The sequence below is a fragment of the Protopterus annectens genome, chromosome 5.part0 (assembly GCF_019279795.1).
Source record: "Protopterus annectens isolate FY-2018-M chromosome 5.part0, PAN1.0, whole genome shotgun sequence".
Classification (NCBI taxonomy): Eukaryota; Metazoa; Chordata; order Ceratodontiformes; family Protopteridae; genus Protopterus; species Protopterus annectens.
The window spans coordinates 1,647,317,827-1,647,341,398 of NC_056735.1; positions in this window are offsets into that span (position 1 = coordinate 1,647,317,827).

The following is a 23,572-nucleotide window of genomic DNA, read 5'->3' on the forward strand; positions in this document are numbered from 1 at the left end:
ATACACTTCTGCTACTTTGGCCATTAGGACTTTAAATTGCCAGTTTCATATGTTAAAATATCAGCAGCATATTATGGGACTACTTAAACAGAAAATTATGTTGATACCTGACTGTGCTGAACACAAAGAATTACAAGATTTAATGCATTCTGCTGAACAAGTTGGTTAACATACTTTGCAATGTGGTTTTGACTCTTTAGAAGCATCTTGCAGGGCTGCTGTCACTGGGTCTGTACTTAGAAGGCATGCTTGGCTTAAGGAGCAAAACTTGCCTGATCATGTTAAAGCTAAATTACTGGATGCTCCCTTAAACCAAGACTGCCTTTTTGGCAGCAAAGCTGAAGAAGTCCTCAAAACGATGGTGGAAAAAGCTAAATCTATGCAAACTGTTAAAGATTTCCTGCAAGTACAGCCTCCCAGATTTAGTAGGCATTGGTCTTCAAAGAATTGGTCCTTCCCAGCCACTTCCAGGCCTTCTCAGTCCAAACCCAGGAACAGCAGACCACCTAGGTTTCAGTCTCAGGCTACGCACAGGCCTAAGCAGTGGGGGGCTCCCACTTCCAAAGCAGGGAGCAGTAAGACACCCCCCTATGGAAAAATGGTACAATGACTTAACCTTAAACCTTCCACGCCCTGCACAACTACCTGCTCCCTTAGTAGGAAAGTTCGCCCTGCACGCAAAAAAACTGGGAACTCATTACCCAGGACAAATGGGTTTTGAATAACGTTTCCAAGGATACAGATTCCCCTTCCACACCCTACCAACCCCAAACGGTTGGCCATATCTACCCCTAAATCAGTGGGCAGAAGCTCAACAGCAGGTTCTCTCTCTCTTCTAAGTATCAGGGCTATTCATCCTGACCCAACAGAAGAAAGGGGACAAGGTTTTTATTCAAGACTTTTCTTGGTACCCAGAAAAGACAGCTCCTGGTGTCCTATCCTGGACCTCTCTATTCTAAACATTGTTTGGTAATCCCAAAATTCAACATGCTAACACTTCAACAGCTGCTTCGTATGATAGGCAAAGATGCCTTGTTGGCAACTTTAGACTTAAAGGAAGCTTACCTGCACATTCCAATAAGGGAATCTTGCAGGAAATACCTACGCTTCAGGGCAGGTTCCATGCACTTTCAGTTCTCTGTACTTCCCTTTGGCTTATCTACTGCCCTCAGGGTATTAACAAAGTGTCTAGCTCCAGCCACTGCATTTTGCAGGCAGAGAAATATTCAAATATACCCATACTTGGATGTTTGTCTGATTTAGGCAGAAAGCCAGGAATTGATATTAAAACATCTGGCATTCGTAAAGAAACTTCTAAACTCACTGGGGTACACCATAAAAGAAAAGAAATCTCACCTAGTACCCTGCCAACAAATAGTATTCCTGGGAGCAAGTTTGAATACAACTTCCCAGATGGCTTTCGTCACTCCAGAGAAACAAGTTTATTTAACAATCTACTTCAAACTACTGGCCACAAAGACCCAGCTATCTGCAAGGAAAATTCTGCAAGCCCTGGGGTTCATGGCCTCTTGCATTCTACTAATTCCATATGCAAGACTGCATATGAGGAAACTGCAGTGGTATCTAAAAAGCCTATGGTGTCAACATTCTCAGGACCTCGAATCAATGATTCCCATCATTCCTTGTATAAAGGCAGAGTTCCTTTGGTGGGCAGAGGCCTGCTACCACAACAAAGGGCTCCCTTTCACTCTACCCCAAACCCTAACAACAGACGCATCAGAATATGCATGGGAGGCTCACTTGGCAGGGCAGTGCAGTGCATTCAGGGCAAGTGGAACCCAATACAGATGCACCTGCATCTCAACCAAAAAGAAATGTTAGCTGTACAGAATTCCCTGACAGCCTTCAAGGACCACATTCTTCCAGGACAATTATTGGTACAGACAGACAATACCACATTTATGTGGTACATAAACAAGTAGGGGGGAACCCATTCATACCCTCTCTGCAGACTAGCCATGGCTCTTTGGAACACAGCCTTGAGCTACCAAGTGCACCTACAAGCTAAATTCCTGCCAGGCAAGCTAAATTCACTGGCAGACGACCTAAGCAGAAACCTCATGGATCCACACGAATGGAAACTGGAAACAAAAATATTCAATCTCTTGAGGAACAAATGGGGGACCCCACAGATAGACCTGTTTGCCTCCCCTCAGAACTACCAGTTGGACAAATTCTGCACAAGGACTTCCCACAGTCAAGCTTGGAAAGCGGGTGCCCTGTCCTTTACCTGGGAAAGCCTCTCAGTTTATGCCTTTCTCCCTCTGCCACTCCTCTTCTCTCAAAGGTTCTGCTAAAGATCAAACAGGACAAGCCAAGGACAGTATTGATTGCACCAGACTGGCCACGCCAGCACTGGTACCCCCCTTGCGCAGTATGACACTGATGGAACCATGGCACCTGACTCGGACCCCTTCCCTGCTGTCCCAGCAGGCGGGCCAGATTCTGCACCCTCAGCTTAAAACTCTGAACTTGCAGCCTGGTTAATTCCTTGAGCTCTCCAATAGCATAACTCAGTAAGCAGGTGCTAGATGTCATTCTGGAGGCAAGGAGGCCTAGTACTATAAAATGCTATGCTGAAAAGTGGAAAAGATACTGTTCCTAGAGCCAGACTCGGGATGGGCACAATGGTGCCCAGCTTACCTCATATTCTTCAGTACAGTACAGAAATGCTCCACAAGAGCCTTTCCTTCTCGTCTATTAAAATTCATGCCTCTGCCATTTCAGCACATTATAATACTGAACCTCCCCTCTTTTCTCACCCCCTGCTAAAGCAATTCTTCAGAGGGGCCAAAAATGTAAGTCCCCCCAGGAGAGCCCCTACTCCAGCCTGGGACCTTAACTTTGTATTGGAAAAACTCACTCTCCCTCCTTTTGAGCCAGCTGCAACTGCAGAGTTGAAATTCCTCTCTTGGAAAACAGCCTATCTTCTAGCTATCACTTCAGCAAGAAGAGTGTCTGAATTACAGGCCCTCATGGTAGTGGAGCCCTTCATTATCTTCCATGCAGACAGGGTTTCCCTCAGGACCAATCCTTCATTTATGCCCAAGGTGGTGTCTACTGTGGCCCTTAATCAGTCCATTCATTTGCCTCCCTTTTTCCTGAATCCTCAAAACAAAGGAGAACTAATACTGAACCCTTTGGACGTGCACAGACAACTTAGATTTTATTTGGACAGGACTAAGCCTCTCAGAAAATGTGAACAGCTGCTAGTTGGCTTTGCTGCAAGGGCAGAGGGGAAGGCCATTTCAGAGCAAACCATTTCTAAGTACATAGCCCATTGCATTTCTGCTGTAAGCATCATGGAAAACCTACCCCACAAGGGGATAAGATCACATTCCACCAGGGCTGCATCTACCTCTACAGCCTTTCTCCAGAGGTTTCCCTACCAGGGACATCCTAGAAGCTGCTACCTGGAGCTCTGTACATACCTTCACCAAGCATTGCCACATGCCTATTTTTTCTAAATTCAGAGCTGGTTTTGCCACTGCAGTCTTGCAGGGCTTAATAGCTGGCCCTAATACTCTCTAACTTCCTCCTCCCTTCCTTAGCTTTGAGAATCTACTCAAATGTGTTGACTGCAACAGTGAAACACGGAGAACATAGTACAGTTGTCTGCACTTACCATAAATGTAGATGTTTGAGTGTGTTCACTGTTGCAGTCCTGGTTACCCTTCCTCCAGCTTCCTGACTTCTCTTGGCTCTACCTTTCCTTCTTGTTTAGTGTATTTAAAATTTCTGGTGTATTTGATTTTTGTTGGAGGGGTACCATAACATATATTTGCTTCCCATTGTGGAGGCACCTGACATTTGGGGCAAGAAAAACTGATGTAATGGCATCGGCTGCGTTTTTTATACCCCTGACGACCTGAAGTCATGGAAGAAGAGACAGCATCCAACACTGGAATCAGACGTTGATATACAGGCTGGCTGAGGGCTACCTGCAGGCAGATAACCCAAATGTGATGACTGCAATAGTGAATACACTCTAACATCTACATTTATGGTAAGTGTACACAACTGTACTTTGTTTTGACTGCTTTCCATCTGTTCTGACCCCACTGGAAACCAGGCCTCTGACAAAGTAACCAACAGCTCCAGGCCTGATTCTAGTTTGCAGGTTCCTTGATGGTTGTCCATCTTTTGCAGATTTTGACTGCATTATTGAAAAGGTTCTTCCATCACAATACCAACTGTCTGAGAGAAGAAGGCCTTGAAATACCCACTGTTTATCTGCTCTCTGGGCTTCCATTTGCCGTCAGTTACAGTTTGACATTTGAGACCAGAAGCTTTCCCTACCAGCATTTGCTGCAGCCTCTGCTACCCTCATTGAAAGTTTTCTGAAGACTATGCATTTGCTTGGCACAGAGTTAGCCCTCAAATGGGTCAACTTTCCACATTAATAGTGGCTTCCCAGCATAGATAACAAGGGGAGTCCCTTCCCCATGATTTGTCTTATTCTGAAATGAAAGAATTATGTTCAGTTGCAGATTCCTTTGACTTTGGGTTGTAACATTGAAAAAAATAATTACTGGCACCCCAAAAACATTTCCTTTCAAGAGATGCTTAATGTCATGAGGTAGCATTTTTCAGTGCGACTCTGAAAAGTTACGTAAGAGATATCTGAACGTTTTGTGGTGTAGAAAAAAACAAGGCTGAGTGTTTCCTCCACCCTCAGTGTTCCAGGTCTTTGAAGATACCTTTGAAATTGCATTCTTGGAAACTGACTCCAGAGCTCCAGCCTCCCCACCCCCAAAAAAAAATAGATTTTACAGAGTGGAAGTAGTTAACGTGTAAGTAAAAATGTAGTACCTGAGTCAGTTGTCTGTCTGAATGCTGCTAGTTGTTTTAACAGGCTTTGTAACGCAGCACATTCCATTTTAAAGGGAGAAATAGTGTTAGATACTGAAAAAAATTATGCTGATGTTCTTCATCTTTCACTGTTGCAATCATCACACTTGGGTTATCCTGCCAGGGGTAGCCCTCAGTCGGCCCGAATACCAGAGGCTTAGCATTTCTACATCAGTTGCTGTCACTTCAGGACTGACGTCAGGTCATCAGTTGTATAAAAACAGGCAGCCAACGCCGTTACATCAGTCTTTCTTGCTGAGGAGCCCGAAGCAGAAGCAGTTCGCACAAGTGCAGGTCGGCCGCTACCTGAGTTTTCATTTCCGAAATTGAAGTTGAAGTCTTCTGAAGCTTAGTACCCCATTGGGGATCCCTTTTTCTTGCTCTAACCGATGTCAGAAAAAAGTTAACAATTGTCTCACCTGTGGAAAGCAAATACCACACTGAGATTACTATTCTTACTGCATCACCTGTTTAGGCCCAGACCACGACGTACCTTGCTGCTGGTTTTGTGCTTTGTTCAATTCCCGCATTATTCATTGTCGGGCCCTTGTTGTAGCTAAATAATTCCATTCTCGATCTCCGTATTCCGAAATGGCTTCAGTAAGCTGTCCGACTACCGATCTTCCAAAAAAAGTAAGGATAAAGACAGAGACAGACCGCACAGGTCCAAAGCTGCCGATGACGCTTCCATTAAGCTAGTCACCAGTTCACCGGTACTCAGTGAGGCGCTTTCGCAGCCCCTGATGCCTGCTTCTGTGGATTCGCAGGCTGCTACCGAGACCTGTTCGGAGTCCGGTATGCCGCGAGACTCTTTTTTGACTATGGAACCTGCGGATGTCTCTACCTTGGATGGGTCCAGAGCCGCTATGCAGGCACTGGCTTCTGAGGAAGTTCTTCACATTACTCATATTCGACACAAACTGACGACTTCTTTCGCATCTTCAGTTCTTTCTAAAACTACCGAGTTTCTAAGGCCAAGAGTATGAGCTACACCTAAAAAAACTGACTATCCTAACTCAAGCTCCTGCTTCCTTGCCACAATTACTGATGCTTAAAATGACAGAAGACTTTATGCTGATTAGGGGAAGTCAGCCTTCCCCTGCTAAAAGAAAAAGAGACTTGTCCCCTGCAGCTTTATCTGACCAAGAGTCTGACGACTCTGAGGTTTCTGATTATGAAGACATGCCCTTATCTGCCTATGAGGATTCAGATGCAGAGGAATCCATTCCGTCTGCCTCCCCTCCAGAGGATTTTTCTTTTGATGAAACTCTACTTACTTTGAGTGAGCATTTCCATTGGGAATGCCAGGATTATCCTCAGTCCAAAAAGATTTACCACAGCACAGACCCTTAGCTATCCCTCCTGTTCTGGATGTTGTGGATGATGTCTTTATGGAATCCAGTCTAACTCCTGATACTTTACCCCCTGCTCCCAGTAAACCTGACAGGTACTGCAGAGTCCCTGACTCTCACAAATTTTTCTTCAAAAATCTGACTGCTGACTCCTAGGTCATTTCCTAAGGACCTAAAGGAATAAAAGCAACTACAGCTAAGAATCCCACCCCCTTGGACAGGGATTCCCAAGCTTTAGACAGATGGGGTACACCCCTGCAACTGTTGCCATTAGAGCATTAAATTCTCAGTTCCACAAGCTGAAATACCAGCAACATACTATGGAACTTAAGCAAAAATTGTCTACCTTCCATGACTGTGCAGAAAATAAAGAATTACAGGAGCTTATGCATTCTGCAAGCCAAGTCAGCAAGCCTACCCTGCAATGTGGGTTTGCCGCCCTAGAAGCATTTTGCAGGGCAACAGTCACAGGTTCTGTACTTAGAAGGCATGCCTGGCTGAAGGAGCAGACCTTGCCAGACCATGTCAGATCAAAATTATTGGGTGCACCTCTGAACAAGGACAATCTGTTTGGCACCAAAGTAGAAGAGGTTTTAAAAAAGATGGAAGAAAAAGCTAAGACTATGCAGTCAAAAATTTTTGCAAGTGCAGCCTCCAAGATTCTGTAGGCATTGCCCCTCCAAGCATTGGCCTTTTCCAGCCCCCTCAAGTCCACCTCAAACTAGACGTAGGGGAAACAGCCCCACCGACTACAGTCTCAGGGTATGCAGAGATCTAATAAATGGAGCACCTCCACTTCTAAAACAGGGAGTGCTAAGCCACCCCTTTATGGAAAGAATTCACAATGACGTCTCAACTCTTCCCCTCGTGCCCCTAGGAGAAAAACTTGCCCACCATGCAAAAAAACTGGACCTCCATCACTAACGATCGATGGGTCCTCAACATAGTATACCAGGGGTACAAATTTTATTAACACACGCTGCCAACCCCAAAAGGATTCCCAGACCTTCCTCCAAACCTGTGGGCAGAGGCACAAAACCAGGTTCAGTCCCTGCTCTACATAAGGGCAATCCAGCCTGTTCCTGCAGATCAAATAGGCCAAGGCTTTTATTCCAGACTTTTCCTGGTACCCAGAAAAGAGGGCATCTGGCGCCCAATATTAGATCTTTCCATTCTAAACACCTTCCTGGTGGTACCAAAACTCAAAATGCTCACCCTACAGCAGCCACCATAGACCTAAAGGAGGCCTATCTGCACATCCCCTTTAGGAACTCCTGCAGAAAATACCTATGTTTCAGGGCAGGAGCTATGCATTATCAGTTCTCTCACTTCCCTTTGGCTTATCCCCTGCTCCCAGAGTTTTCACAAAATGCCTGGTTCCAGCCATTGCCTATTGCAAACAGAGAAATATTCAAATTTACCCCTACTTGGATGATTGCCTAATCCAGGCAGACAGGAAAAGCTGTTGCAGCACCTGACATTTGTAAAGGACCTCCTAACCTCCCTGGGATACACTATCAACGAAAAGAAATCCAAACTAGTCCCCAGTCAGAAATCTGTATTCCTGGGAACAAGCTTGGGCACAGCATCCCAGATGGCATTCCTTACTCCAGAAAAACAAGCCTACCCGACAGGCTACTTCTCTCAAATGGCCACCAGAACTCAGCTATCCGCAAGGAAAAACCTGCAAGCTCTAGGGTTCATGGCCTCCTGCATTCTACTAGTTCCATATGCCAGACTGCATGTGATGAAACTTCAATGGTACTTAAAAAGTCTTTGGTGGCAATATTCTCAGGACCTGGAAACTATCATACCTATATTTTGTCTGAGGAAATAGTTCCTTTGGTGGGCAGCAGCATGCAACCACAACAAGGGGCTTCCCTTTACATAACCCCACGCCGCCCAGACCCTAACCACAGATGCATCAGACTATGCCTGGGGTGCACATCTGGATGGCAGGTGCATTCAGGGCTACTGGAGCCCAAATCAAATTCATCTGCACATCAACCAAAAAGAGATGCTAGCTGTTCAGCATGATCTGACAGCTTTCAGATCCCTACTCTCTCTGGGGCCTCTACTAATCAAAACTGACAACACCACAGTGATATGGTACATCAACAAGCAGGGGGGAACCCACTCTTACCCCCCCCCCCACAGGCTAGCCATGACTCTGCAGAACATGGCCATGCATATTCTCCTGCAAGCTCAATTTCTGTCAGGCAACCAAAACTCTCTGGCAGACAACTTAAGCAGAAATTTCCTAGACCCACATGGGCGGCAATTAAACCACAACACCTTCAGACTTGTGACCCAGAAATGGGGTACTCCAACGGTGGACCTATTTGCCTCCTACAACCACCAGCTCAGCAAATTCTGCACCAAGGAACCTCACAGCAAGGCATGGAAAGCAGATGGCCCTATCCTTCCAATGGGCAAAACTCTCAATCTATGCATTTCCCCCCTCTACCTCTTCTTACAAAAGAATTACTCAAGATAAGGGAGGAAAGACCAAGGGCAATCCTGATTGCCCCAGACTAGCCACGCCAACACTGGTACCCACTACTGCGCAGTCTGTCACCATTGCCTCCATGGCACCTCCCCCAGATCCCAACTCTCCTGACACAGCAGGAGGGACAGTTCTTGCATCCACAATTGCAGACTTTGAACCTTGCAGCCTGGCTTATTCCTTGTCTTGTCCTCCAGTGGCCAACCTAAGCAAGCAGGTACTGGGTGTCATACGTGAAGCCAAACAACCCATACAAGAAAATCCTATGCTGACAAGTGGAAAAGGTATTGTTCCTGGATCCACACTAAAGGAGTGGATCCAGCACAGCTCTCCTTACTTCTCATACTGGATTACCGAGCAGACCTACTCCACAGGGGCCTATCCTTCTCTTCCATTAAGATCCATACCTCTGCCATCTCTGCTCATTACAGCACTGAGGCACCTCTCTTCTCACACCCTCTCATCAAGCAGTTTCAGAGAGGGGGCTAACAACTTAAGGCCACCAAGAAGAGCCCCAACCCCTGCTTGGGTCCTTAACTTTGTGTTGGAAAAGCTCACGCTACCCCCCCCCCCCTTTGAGCTTGCAGTGTCAGCAGAGTTAAAATTCTTCTCTTGGAAAACAGCCTTGCTTCTGGCCATCACTTCAGCTAGAAGAGTGGCTAAGTTATAAGCACTTATGGATGTGGAGCCCTTCATTATTTTTCATGCTGACAGGGTCTCCCTCAGGACTAACCCAACTTTCATGCCTAAAGTGGTGTCCAGTGTGGCTTTCAACCAATCTATCCATTTGGCCACCTTTTTCCCTAATCCTCAAAATAAGGGGGGAAGGATTCTGCACTCTTTAGATGTGCACAGACAGCTCAGATTCTACCTTGATAGGACTAAGCCTTTTAGGAAATCTAACCAGTTAGTAGTGAGCTTTGCAGCAGGGGCAGAGGCCTAGGCCATATCAAAACAAGCCATCTCCAAATGGATAGCACACTGTATCCATTTCTATTACAAATGCCATGGGAAACCAAACCCCCAGGAGGTCAAAACACATTCCACTAGGGCAACTTCAACCTCTACAGCCTTTCTCAGAGGAGTCCCTACCAGGGACATTCTGGAGGCTGCAAGTTGGAGTACTATTCATACCTTCACCAAGCATTATCACCTGCCTATCTTTTCCAAATCCAGGGTGGGCTTTGCAGTTGCAGTCCTGCAAGGCATACTAGCCAGCCCCAACTCTTCTTGACTGCCTCCACCCATTCTTCAGCTTTGGGAATCAATCCAAGTGTGATGACTGCAACAGTAAAACACGAAGAACATCGTACAGTTGTGTGCACTTACCATAAATGTAGATGTTTGAGTTTATTCACTGTTGGAGTCCTGGTTTCTCACCCTCCAGCCCCTTGCCTCTCTCTCTCTCTTTTCCTCCCTCCTTACAGTGCTATTGGCATTTACTTTTTACTGGTGTTTTTTCTCCCCCATAACTTAGCTCCCTATTTGGGGGATCCTGACATTTGGGACAAGAAAAGCTGATGTAATGGTGTCGGCTGCCTGTTTTTATACCACTGACTACCTGATGTCAGTCCTGAAGCGACAGCAAGCGATGCAGAAATACTAAGCCTCTCGTATTCTGGCCGACTGAGGGCTACCCCTGGCAGGATAACCCAAGTGTGATGACTGCAACAGTGAATACATTTGAACATCTACATTTATGGTAAGTGTACACAACTTCACTTTTCATCAGTCGTGTGATATGACTGCTGGGTGCCAAAATGCTTGTTGGATCTGATCCTGCCACCTGCTAGTGCTCCTAACCTCAAACTCCTTCAGATTTTCCTCCTGCATATTCCGCTATATCCTCACAAAGCCCAACTGTTATTTGCCGTCGTCATGAACAAGTGGCCGACTGATCTCTAAGTGCTCCTTCAGTTGTGAGTTAATCTCTATAGTTGATTCTCATTTGTTTGCCTCAGTTTAAATTGTATATAAGTAGGAATAAGTAAGATAGGCACCTTTAGTATTCCTCCTTACAAAGACTCTGCCTTTTATCTTGCATCCTTTCCGGCACTTAGGCCAGAGACCTAGCAGCTTTCTGTTGAATAGTGAAAAAAAGGGGGGTTGTCTTATGTTGTATGTGATGTATAGTTGTATCTACATTTAGTGTGTGTGTCTTTGTGGTTCTGAATATGTGTTGGTTAGAAATCTTATTGTAATAGTATACTTTTACTATATTGATAGTTTTAAGAAGTGTTCCAAATGCGGCCATAAAATTCTGCCCAAGGACACCCACAATTTAGATTTGGTGTGCCCAGGGCTAGAACACCTAGACTTGGATTGCACTATTTGTAAGGGCTTTGAGCTCGGGTATCTTGCAGACCACTGTAATAAGCTGATTTTAAAGGGACTTCTTCCCTTATACAGCCAGCCTTCCCCTGGGAATAAGCCAGGTAAGGAGGACAGAAAACCCAGAAAAAGAAAACCTGATGATCCATAGCCATCCACATATCCTAAAGCTCTAAAACAAGAGAAAACCCAGTCCCCTGCTTTTCCAGCACTGGCATGTAGGCCTCCTCCTCTAGTTTTTGAGACTATTATGAGTGACAAATCACTGATCAATAACTTCAGCACACACTTCTTGGATAGGGAACTCTTCTGTTTCTTCTCCTCCAGACCATCTTCTGCTATGTTATTAAAGTCTCTCAGGTCCTTCCGCAGCACTACTGAAACTGATTTGGAGCCGATGATAGGACATTTTTGAAGGCTTGGGTAGAGTTGCATGTCATCCCATTCTCTTCTGTTTCTGTTGTGGATCGGGTAGGCCCCCCTTCACTCTCTGTTAGCTCCTTCCCGCAGTGCCGATTTCATCACCAGTGGTTTTGGAACCAGTTAACTTCTGGAGACTGTGCTTAGCATCAGCTGTTAGTGTTACCTCAGCACCAGTTTCCATGTGTCATATTCATTTAACACCAAGATGTTTGACAGCAAGTGGGTCGTGGGACAGATTGCTCAATGCTCAGTCTTCAGTAGCATCCTCTTTGTCAGAGTTCTTAGCATTTGAGCCATCATCCCCAATATTTTTCTCTGGGCTGTGTGGTCTTCGGTCTCGAGACATTCATCTTCAACAACAGTTGTTCACTTTGGTGGGGACTACACCAGCTTCTAGGCAGGATTCCCTGGTACCATGGATCCTTGATCCACTTTCAAGGTCATGGAGTGAATGATAGCCTCCCCTACCAGGTGATTGACAGAACCTCCACCAGCACCAGCAGTACCCCAAGACAGCCTTCTTTCATCACTGCAGGCATTACCCCCCCCCCCCAAGACAGAGCAGAATGGGAAACCTCAGGAAGCCATAGCAGGCTCACAGTGAGTCCACAAGAGACTCCATCCAGTCACAACTGGAGTTCCCCAGAAAGGGAGACATGTAAAAGGAGACTCCCCTTCAGAATCGCTAACATCAGATATGGAATTGGATGAGAGAGAGCTCCCCACAATCTTTTCCTGAATCATCATGTTTAGTGAAATCCTTAACAAGTCAGAGGGGATCTTGGCCATCAGACCCAGCTTTTCATGCTGTGGAAATAATTTTTGATGTCTATCACTATGCACCCTTTACCTCTTGGATGGTCCCTCCTGCCAACTTTTGCATTGATTTGACTGCCAGGAAGGCATGGTAGGAACCAGAATGAGGTAATCCCTTGTAAATGTGATAAAGTTCTGGGCCCACCTAAAAATCAACAGCATTGGTGGAACGGTCCTCTTGTGGACCTGAGTGTTGCAGCAGTCATCAAGAGAGAGCTGAGTCAACTGCTGTCCATGCACCTAGCAGAGTCTAGTGCAATGGACAGGATGAGGAAGAGTGCTTATGCCTCAGGCAGTTTTGCTCTGAGGACATGAAATTATTTGACACACAAGTCACTTCCAAAGAGATCTGGTAGAACCAACCATGGATTCTTTTTGCAAGCTACCCACACCAGAGTCAAGAAACAAGTGGAATCTACAGTGAGCATAGTGATGAATATTACTAATCCCTCCATGCTTCTACTCCATTACACAGGCATTGGAAAAGTCAGAGCAGAAGGCACAGGCCTCACTTTTACAAGACAAGCCTGGCTTCACCTCTGTGACTTTGTGGATAACTTTAAAACATCCTTCACCAAGACCTCCTTTGATGGATTTGCATTATTTAGACTTGCGGTGAAAAAAGACTGATGAGGTACAAATAAGAAGGGAAGACACTGCCTGCAATATGCTGTAGATTTGCAAATCCACAGTGATCTTTAACAGGAACCAGAAGGGTTCCATATCTCTTTGGTTCAAGAAACCCCAGTGTCAGATCTTTGATTCCTGATATGGCCAGGTTGGCTGCAGCAGAGGTACGCCCTTCAATGGACATGGACCATGATTTCATGGGGGGGGGTCAGCAAAATGAAGGATTTTGGGGGCACTTTTCCAGCAAACAAGCCCAGCATCCTTGTGGGTTTACCTGACTGTCTACCTCAGGAAGCAGTTGGCAGTCACTTAGCCATCCATGCAGCCAAGTAGAGAGATATGCAGAACAAGTAGAAAAGAGAGAAATCCAGAGGCAATATCCTATCCTTTTCCCATCCCCTCCCCCCATTAGCTACAACTGTTGCCAGATGTACAACTGCAATTCAGAGTGGCAGAAAGAGAAATCTCATCATCCTGCAGAAAACAGCCATACAGGAGGGCAAACAACAGGATGCGTTTGACAGACATTCAGAGTGCCTACCTTCACATTAAGATCACAAAGCAGTTCAGAAGGTTTCTGATATTCTGCCTCGTAGCCAGTCACTACCAGTTCAGAATCTTGCACTTTGGTCTCACCACAGCCCCTGTGTGTTCACCATGTGTGTGGCAGTAGTGTGCAACTTAAAGGAATCTGTGTATTCCTATATCTAGACAATTGGCTCCTTGCTGCAGCAGCCAAAGAGTCTGTAGAAGCAGCCAAAGATTATTTTTTTACAGCTTTGCCTATCTTTACATACTTAGCTAAATCACAACAAAATCATGTCTTCAGCCTTCTCAAGATTGTTTATCATTCACAATTTGGATATAAGAATCTGCATAGTAATTCTCTCTCTAGACAGAGCCCAAATCATCCAGACTGTTTTTATAGTAGTGCTTGAATTGCACACACTAGAATCTATGGTTTCTTTCAGTTCTCATAGTCACACATGCTTAATTCTGCCATACAGTGGTCCCAGCTAGATCATCCATCAGCACTAGTTAGAATAGTACAGATCTGCAGAATACACTAAACATGGCGGTCGATATTGCTAACCACACATATGGCTGGACTGTTCATAACACCAATCCTGATCCATGACAGTGACCATAGACACCCCCTCTGTGGGGGTGGAGAGGTATTTTGAGGGGAAGATGAACCAAGGTGTTTGGACACTGACGCTACATATCAACATCCTTTAGATGAAGGAAGTTATCCTAGTGTTGCAGGAATTCCAGAACCTCATTTGCTCTGAAGTGATAACTATTCAGTCATTTAGTATGTCTAACAAGCAAGGTGAAACCAAGTACTATCCCCTTTGCAGAGAGGCCTTGAGAGTTTGGTAATGGGCAATAGATTTACATCACTTTCTAATTGCAAAGCATATCTTAGGGAAAGTTACCTGTCTAGCAGACAGGTTCAGCAGGTCTATCCTGATGCCTCACAAGTGATTCTTCAGGCCAACAGTGGCTCAGTAGATATTTAGTCATTGGGGCCTGCCTTGCTGAAATTTATTTGCATACTTTACCAATGCCAGATACACAGCTACTTCACCCTTGTATCCCCTCCCCACCCCACCCCATGATGGTTAGTCACTGTGAGATACTGTCATCTGTCTATGGTTAACTACACATTCCTTCCAGTTCTTTTGTCCAAGTTTCTACAGAAAGCCTTGGCATGTTTATCTATGGTAATTCTCAATGCCTCAATCTGGCCCAGGTAAGTCTGATTTCCCCTAATCTGGCCTCATTTGAAGAAGAGTCCATGGTTCCTAGATACAAAACTGTCTCTCTTCTCTTACTCATCCATTCAGCTTCATGTGGATCTTCATAACCTTAGATTAACTACACATCTCCAGTTCACATAATGGTTAAATATTCTTCCTTGTCCCAAAGGTGTTACATATCTTGTCTTCTCAAACGCAATCAACCTATAAAAATTTACAAGAATAAATGGAAACATCTCTTGGTGTGGGCCGTAGAACAAGGCTTAGACCCCTTTTCTGCCTCCTTTCCAGAATTTTTACAGTTACTTCCAACTGTTTGAGGCATGACCCAATTACTCTACCATTAAGGTACAATTCTCTTCCATTTCAAATTTTTCATTCTGGCTTACAAAACAGATCATTGGTTTCACACAAACTATGTGCGGTCGTTCTCATAGGTTTACTTCTCCTTCATACTCAATAAAATATCCTACCTCTCCACTTGATCTTAATTTCATATTAGAGGCTCTAACAAGGACAAAGCCTTCTTTTGAACCAGCTTCTTCTTCCTGTCTAAAGTTTTTATCATGGAAAGCTCTGTTCTTGGTTGGAGTTGCTTCTGCCAGGCAGATTTCAGAACTTCATGCCTTGACTTTCAGTCTACCCTGCTTAGTATTTCACAAAGATAGCCCAAGAACCATCCCATACTTTATCCCAAAAGTTGCATCTGATACTAATCTAACCCAACTGATAGATCTTCTAGTATTCTTGCCTAACCATTCCAACAAAGGAGAATATTTGTTGCATAACCTAGGTGCTTATAGGCAACTCCAATTTCTCCCTCCACAGAACCAAAGCATTATTTAAGGATATATAATTTTTCCTATCCTTCTCCCCCCAAAAAATGGGCAAGAAAATCTAAGTAAACATTATCCAGATGGATGGTTGGCTGCATTACATTAGTCTTTTCTTCCAGGAATATGACCTTATCCACTAAACTAAGAACTCATTCCACAAGATTTGTTGCAGCCTGTCATCTACAGAATTTCATCAGTAGATGAAATATGATGTTCATCGTGTTTCACTGTTGCAGTCATTACACTTGGGTTATCCTGCTGGCAGGCGACCTGTAGTCGGCCCGAGTTCCAAAGTCTTGGTCTGGCGTCAGTTGCTGTCGCCTCTTCCCTGACGTCAGTGCGCCAGGGGTATAAAAGTTGCAACTGACGCCATTTTCCCCAGTCTTTCTTGCCGCACGGTGCCCAAAGCATAAGCAGTTCGCAAGTGCCGGTCGGCCGACTCCTGAGATTTTCAAAATTGAATTTCAGAACCGAAGTCTTCAATAAAGCTAAGTACTCCATTGGGGAAACTTTTGCTTGCTCCGGACCGATGTCAGTAAAAGTTAATAATTTTATTTCTTGTGGAAAGCAAATACCTCATAAGGACGTCCACTCTTACTGCATTCCTTGCCTAGGCCCTGACCACGACGTCACTAGTTGTCAGTTTTGTGCTAGATTTAATAAACGCACTATTAAACGTCGGTTTGATTTTGCTTTACATTATTTTGGACGATGATTTAATTACATAATGCCGTCGGAACAACCGATGACTGGAATGTATAAAAAACGCAAAGACAAAGAAAAAGACAGGCATCCGAGGTCCAAAACCGACGACGAAGCCTCTTCTAGGCCAGTCGCCAGTTCTCAGTGAGGCACTTTCGCAGCCCCTGACACCTGCTACCTCAGAGCCACAGGCCGCAACCGACAGCCATGTGGAGACACCGAGGCCTGTGGAAACTCAAGGTATTGGGCCTTCAGAAAATATCCCCTCAGATGGGTCCGGAGCCGCTGAGCAGGCACCGGCTTCTGAGGGTGTTTTCAGACCTTCACAGCTTACAATTAAAGCTACTACAGGAGCAAAGACAAAGTCAAAAACACCATTAAAGACAAAGAAACAAGTGCAGCATTCTCCAGAACAGTCATCCATGACTATGAAACAGATGCTTAAAATGGCCGAAGACCTTATTACTTTAATCAGGGGCTCCCATCCCCCTCCTGACAAAAGGCCTAGGCAAGACACTGATTATGATTCCTCTGATCAGGTTTCCATTTCTTCTGATTCTTCCTCTGGCCAGGGCTATTCTCTCCCTCCATATGAGGACTCTGATGCTGAAGAGTCCATTCCTTCAGCCTCACCACCTGAGGATTACTCTTTTGGGGAAACCCTGCACACCATGAGGGAACACTTCCATTGGGAGAGCCAGGATTACTCAGAATCCAAGAAAAGGCTCAGAGATTTCCTTCTATTGCCTCAGCACAGGCCCTTGGCTATCCCCCCTGTGCTTGATATTGTTGATGTTTTTTCTGAATCCAGTCTCTTTCCAGATTCTTTACCCCCTGAACCACTAAAGCCAGACAGGTACTACAGGGTCCTTGACTCTCATAAATTTCTTTACACAAACCCCGCTGCGGACCCAGAAACTGTTTCTCAGGGTCCAAAAGGGGTTAAAGATTCCACTGCCAAAAATCCTGTCCCCTCAAATAGGGATTCAAGAGCTCTGGACAGATGGGGGAAAAAAGTTTACACTTCTGCTACTTTAGCTGTAAGAGCTTTAAACTGTCAGTATCTCATGTCATTGTCAAAGCAGAAAATGGTTACAAATACAGAAGGTCCTGACTGTAAAGAAATGCAGGATTTATTGCATGCAGTTGAACAAGTGGGAAAGCATACTCTGCAATGTGGTTTTGATTCATTAGAGGCTTCTTGTACAGCCACAGTTACAGGCTCAGTTATTCGAAGACATGCTTGGTTGAAAGAACAAAGTTTACCTGACCATGTTAAAATGAAATTATTGGATGCTCCACTACAGCATGATACTTTGATGTTAAGGCAGAAGAGGTTTTAAAGAAAATTGAGGATAAAACAAAGTCAATGCAAACTGTGAAAGATTTCTTACAGGTTCAGCCACCTAGATTTAGCAGGAACTGGCCTTCAAAAATTGGTCCTTTCCAGTGTCAGGCCACAAAGAGGCAGATACAGAAACCCAAGAGGCAGATCTCAGCCCCAAGGCTCCTACAGACCTAAACAATGGGGTTCTTCAACCCCCAAAGGAGGAGCAGACAAATCACAACCTTATAGAAAACAGTCACAATGACTTCCCTCTACAAATGCCAAGCACTTACCAGTTGACAGCACCCCTAGGGGGAAAGCTAGCACTTTTCTCAAAAAATTGGCACATGATCACCCAAGACCAATGGGTGTTGAATATAGTTTCTCAAGGGTACAGGTTCCACTTCCACACGCTTCCAAAACCAAAAGGTATGCCAGACCTACCTCAAAACCAATGGGCAGAGGCACAAGAACAGATTGCAGCTCTTATGGATATGGGAACTATTCAAAATGTCCCACAAGAAGAACAGGGCCAAGGATTTTACTCACGACTTTTCCTAGTACCCAGAAAGGACAAAGCATGGAGACCAATACTGGACCTGTCAATCCTAAATACTGGATGTTCCAAAATTCAAAATGTTAACACTACAACAACTCTTGCCCATGCTGGGCAAAGAGGCTTGGCTAGTTACTTTGGATCTCAAGGAGGCATACCTGCATGTCCCAATCAGACAATCGTGCAGAAGATACTTCAGATTTATAGCAGGCTCAATGCATTATCAATTCTCTGCACTGCCCTTTGGCTTATCTACTGCGCCCAGGGTCTTCACAAAATGCCTGGCACCAGTAATTGCATTTTGCAGACAAAAAGGAATTCAAATGTATCCCTACTTGGACGACTGCCTTATTCAAGCAGAGAGTAAGGACATTCTTCTAAAGCACCTGGAGTTTGTAAAAAGATTACTAATTTGCCTAGGTTACACAGTAAACGAAAAGTAATCAAAACTAGTGCCCTCTCAAAAGATAATATTCCTGGGTGCAAGCTTGAATACAACTACCCAGATGGCTTATCTCACACCAGACAAACAAAGGCAACTGACTCATTACTTTCAAATGATGGCAACAAAGACCCAGCTCCCTGCAAGAAAAATTCTGCAGGCCCTGGGTTTCATGGCATCTTGCATTCTACTAATTCCATATGCCAAACTGCATATGAGGAAACTACAATGGTATCTAAAAAGTGTTTGGACTCAGCATTGTCACAGCCTAGAGACAATCATAACCTTGATTCCCTGCCTACAACAGGAGTTTTGATGGTGGTCACAGGCCTGTCACCACAACAAGGGACAGCCTTTCACCTTACCCTACAGCCAGGCAGACAATAACAATGGATGCATCGGATTATGCCTGGGGAGCACATATGGCAAGAAAATGTATTCAGGGCACGTGGCCCAAGGAACAACTGCATCTTCACATCAATCAAAAAGAGATACTAGCTGTACAGAATGCCCTGACAGCCTTCAAGGACCTAATACATCCAGGACAATTATTAATAAAGACGGACAATACCACAGTTATGTGGTACATAAGCAAGGGGGCACACATTCCTACCCCCTATGTAGACAAGCCATGACTTTGTGGAATACAGCACAGACTTACCAGGTACATCTGCAAGCACAATTCCTGCCAGGAACAAAAAATACACTGGCAGACAAACTAAGCAGAAATCTCATGGATCCTCACGAATGGAAGCCAAATCCACAAGTGTTCAACATGATAACAAGGGAATGGGGACGCCCAGGCATAGATCTATTTGCCACCTCACACAATTGCCAATTACAGAAATTATGCACAAGGACTTATCACTCTCAAGCATGGAAAGTGGATGTTCTATCTTTCAACTGGAAAAATCTGACAATCTATGCTTTGCCTCCGATGCCTCTTCTCACCAAGGTGCTTTTAAAAGTTAGACGAGAGGCCAAAAATGATCTTGATTGCACCAGACTGGCCATGCCAGCACTGGTACCCAATCCTAAAGATTTTGTCCCAAGGCCCCCCTTGGCCTCTACCTCAAATTCCTCATCTTCTGACACAGCAAAACAATCAGATTCTGCACAGTCAACTCAGAACCTTAAACCTGGCAGCATGGCAGATAATGTAGCCACTCAGACTGCACCTCTCTCTAAAGCTGTTATGGATGTAATTTTGGAAGCCAGGAGACCCAGCACTAGGAACTCTTATGCGGAAAAATGAAAGAGATTCTGTGCTTGGAACCAGGCACAAGGCCTCGACCCACTGGTCCCTAATATGCCTCAGATTTTGCAATACCTGACTGAGATGTTGGACAAAGGCCTATCTTTTTCTTCTATTAAATTCCATGCCTCTGCCATTTCAGCTCATTACAATAAGGATCCTCCTATTTTTTCACATCCTCTACTACGGCAGTACCTCAGAGGGGCAAAGAATATAAGACCCCCTAGGAGAGCACCAGTAACTACTTGGGACCTAAATTTTGTTTTAGAAAAACTAACACTGCCTCCTTTTGAACCAGCCAGCACAGCTTATCTAAAATTCTTGTCATGGAAAACTGCTCTGTTCCTAGCAATAACTTCAGCAAGAAGAGTTTCAGAGTTACAGGCATTGATGGCTGTGGAATCTTTCCTCATTTTTCACCAGGACAGGGTTTCTCTAAGGACGAACCCAACATTCATGCCAAAAGTGGTCTCCAATGTGGTCTTAAACCAAACTATTCATTTGCCTACTTTCTACCCAAATCCCCAGAATAAAGGGGAAAGACTTCTGCACTCTTTAGATATTCACAGGCAACTACGATTTTACTTGGACAAAACAAAAGCTTTCAGAAAAACTGAGCAACTGTTTGTAGCAATATGCTGCAGGATCACAAGGAAAGCCTATTACAAAGCAGACAGTCTCCAAATGGATAGGACAGTGCATCCACTTCTGTTATGCACAACATGGCAAATCTGTGCCCAAGGGCATTAGGCCTCATTCTACCAGAGCAGCAGCCACTTCAGCAGCTTTCCTCAGAGGGGTACCAACCAAAGACATCTTAGAGGCTGCAACCTCGAGCTCAGTGCACACTTTTACTAAGCACTACCACCTACCTCTCTACTCCAAATCCAGAGCAGGCTTTGCCACTGCAGTTCTGCAGGGCTTATTAGCCTTGCCAAATCCAATCTACACCCAGTCACCCTGCCTAAGCTTTGGGATTCTACCCAAGTGTAATGACTGCAACAGTGAAACACGATGAACATAGTACAGTTGTGTACCTACCATAAATGTAGATGTTCGAGTGTATTCACTGTTGCAGTCCTGGTTACCCACCCATCATCCCCCTCTTTGCTGGGACTATTCTGCACTTCTCAACTCTATACAACCTATGTGGTGGTGTTTGCTTTTAGAAGAAGAAAATGTTTTTATGATATATGCATGGCTGTTTGGCATATTTTTATCTTTACAGCCTTCATATCTGGGGGCACCTGACTTCTGGGGCAAGAAAAACAGAAGAAAATGTTGTCGGTTGCAACATTTATACCCCTGGCGCACTGACGTCAGGGAAGAGGCGACAGTAACCGACGCCGGACCAAGTCTTTGGAACTCGGGCCAACTACGGGTCACCTGCCAGCAGGATAACCCAAGTGTAATGACTGCAACAGTGAATACACTTGAACATCTACATTTATGGTAGGTACACAACTGTACTTTCTGCAGCAGCATTATCATCTTTTTACTTTTGTCAGACATTATAAATTGGATTTCATATATAGTTCTAGAGCTTTTTTTGGAGCTTCAGCACTGAAAGGTTTCCTGTCATGACTGCACACAACAAAATTGGTAGCTTAAGATTCTTTTCCAACAGTCAGATTGGACAGACAGTTGAAATAGTTTACAGATGTTATTTACTTACCAGAATGCTGGAACCTTTTCATCCTAGTCTGTCTAGTACAACATCTCTCCCTACTTAACTCCTTCCTTCTCCTTTCCATATTGTCATTGTGTTTCAAAGGACTTTCAGAATGGTTTGGAAGCTACTTCTTGACATTCCTTATATCTCCTAGTGTGTAACTTGGACCCTTCTGTCTGGCAAACTCAATCTGATGTTAGTGAGGGCATGAGGCAATAATAGGAGAAAAATCTGAAGGAGCTCAAGGCTAGGAGCCAAGCAGTTAGCCGGATCTGAACTGACAAGTGGCTGGGTACCCAATAGTCATACTGAACAGACTAAGATGAAAAGGATCTAGTGTTAGAACTATTAAACTGTTTATACCTCTTCCTCATTAGCCTTTGAGGCTGTTAATTTCCAAAGTGACACAGTTAAGCAGGTGAAGGATGTGCAGGAGAAAAGCCTATTTAGGCCATGAGAAATAGAATTACTCAGCTAACCCAGATAGCCTTTAAAATGGGGCTGTAACTAGCAAAACAAGCTCTTTTGCATTACAGTCATACAGTCTTATGCATAAATTAGATCACCTCTTTTCAGTTTCTTGCTGTGTTTTTTTTTAAACTTTAAAAGAAAATTTAATTGAAAAGGGGTCACTGGTTATACTGAGTATGGAATGTAGCCTTAAATGGCTTCTTCTCATCATTCTTCATGGTGCTGCTGCTGTTTACATCATTGTAGCATTATGAGCGCACAGGAGCAACATTTAACAGAACGTTAGGCAAGTGGCATCATAATTTTATTCATGTATGTTCATTTTGTTTGATCATTCCCAGTATGTTGGAAATATGCAAATTACGATGTCTTCCTTATTTTGTGTTCTTTTTCATATGGTTGTTTTTAGCATCCATCATCATACATCTTAGTAACTCAACATGTGGTAGAGCATTCCAGTTTTAGATTTGTTTAAAAACTTGCTTCATTGCTCCAATTTGTGCTCTTTCATTGCCTCAATTGTAGAACCAGTGAGGGAGGAGCTCAGTCAAAATGGAGTCCGTGGAGTAATTTCAAGCTTCTGGCTGCATTGTGCTATTAGTCCATTGAACAAACTAGTAGCACAGTGCATTCAAAAGAATGGATATGCATCACAGTGGGCTTCTAGCTGCTTGTGATATTCATCCATTTTTCTAGCTGCAATGTTGGAGTATTCAGTGGGTCATTAACACAGCACAGCTAGTAAAATGGACTAAAGTCACAGTGGGCTTCTAGCTGCTTGTGTTACCAATATGTTTTTCTAGGTTTGATTCAGTGGACCAGTAACCCAGTGCAGCTAAAAAGCCAGCATTGTCTACGGTATACACAGGAGTTGCTGATCTGGGAGCAAATGGCAGGTATGAGGATTCAGTTAAGCAGTTGCAGCCGGTAATGCGGCTGATTGGGTGTAATAGTAGCAAGGAGCTTGTATAAAGCTGCTTGCTACAGTTATATGGTCGAATCTTTCAGACCTTGTTTGGTCCTCAGTTTCATGTTCTAGGGGATTCTGCTGTTTTGGAATCTCTACTCCAATTTTTAAAGGCTAGTGTGGTGATTTTTTTCCTCCAGAGGCTGACAAGTGTGCTCATCACATCCAAATGTTTGTATCCAAGGAGTTCAAATTCTTTAGAGAGAAGTCATCTTCATGTATGTTAAAAATAAACATTCTGATTATATTGCTTTTTATTGGTATGGTTGTTACTTTAGATGTGTGTTTTTACAGAATATCATACTTTATTTGAAGTTGTATATGTTTGAGCATTTTTCTCCAACATGCCCATTACTAAGAGAACTATAGCACTACCAGCAAATGCACCATGTCAGTGCATTTGCTGCAGCACTGTATTTGCATGACTGCCATCACTACTAGGAGGGGCTGTACTTTCTTCCATTCTTTCCCATGTTCATGCTGTGTACAGGTCTGGAATTTGTACTGGAGCTATTTTTTTTTTTTACCAACCAGTAGCATAGATGGCAGCCTTCCCTAGACTGAATCAGTCATTAAAAGCCTTAGTACCTTCATTGATAATTCCGTTTTTTGACAATCAAATTGCAGCAGCATTAACTAGAAAAGCCATCT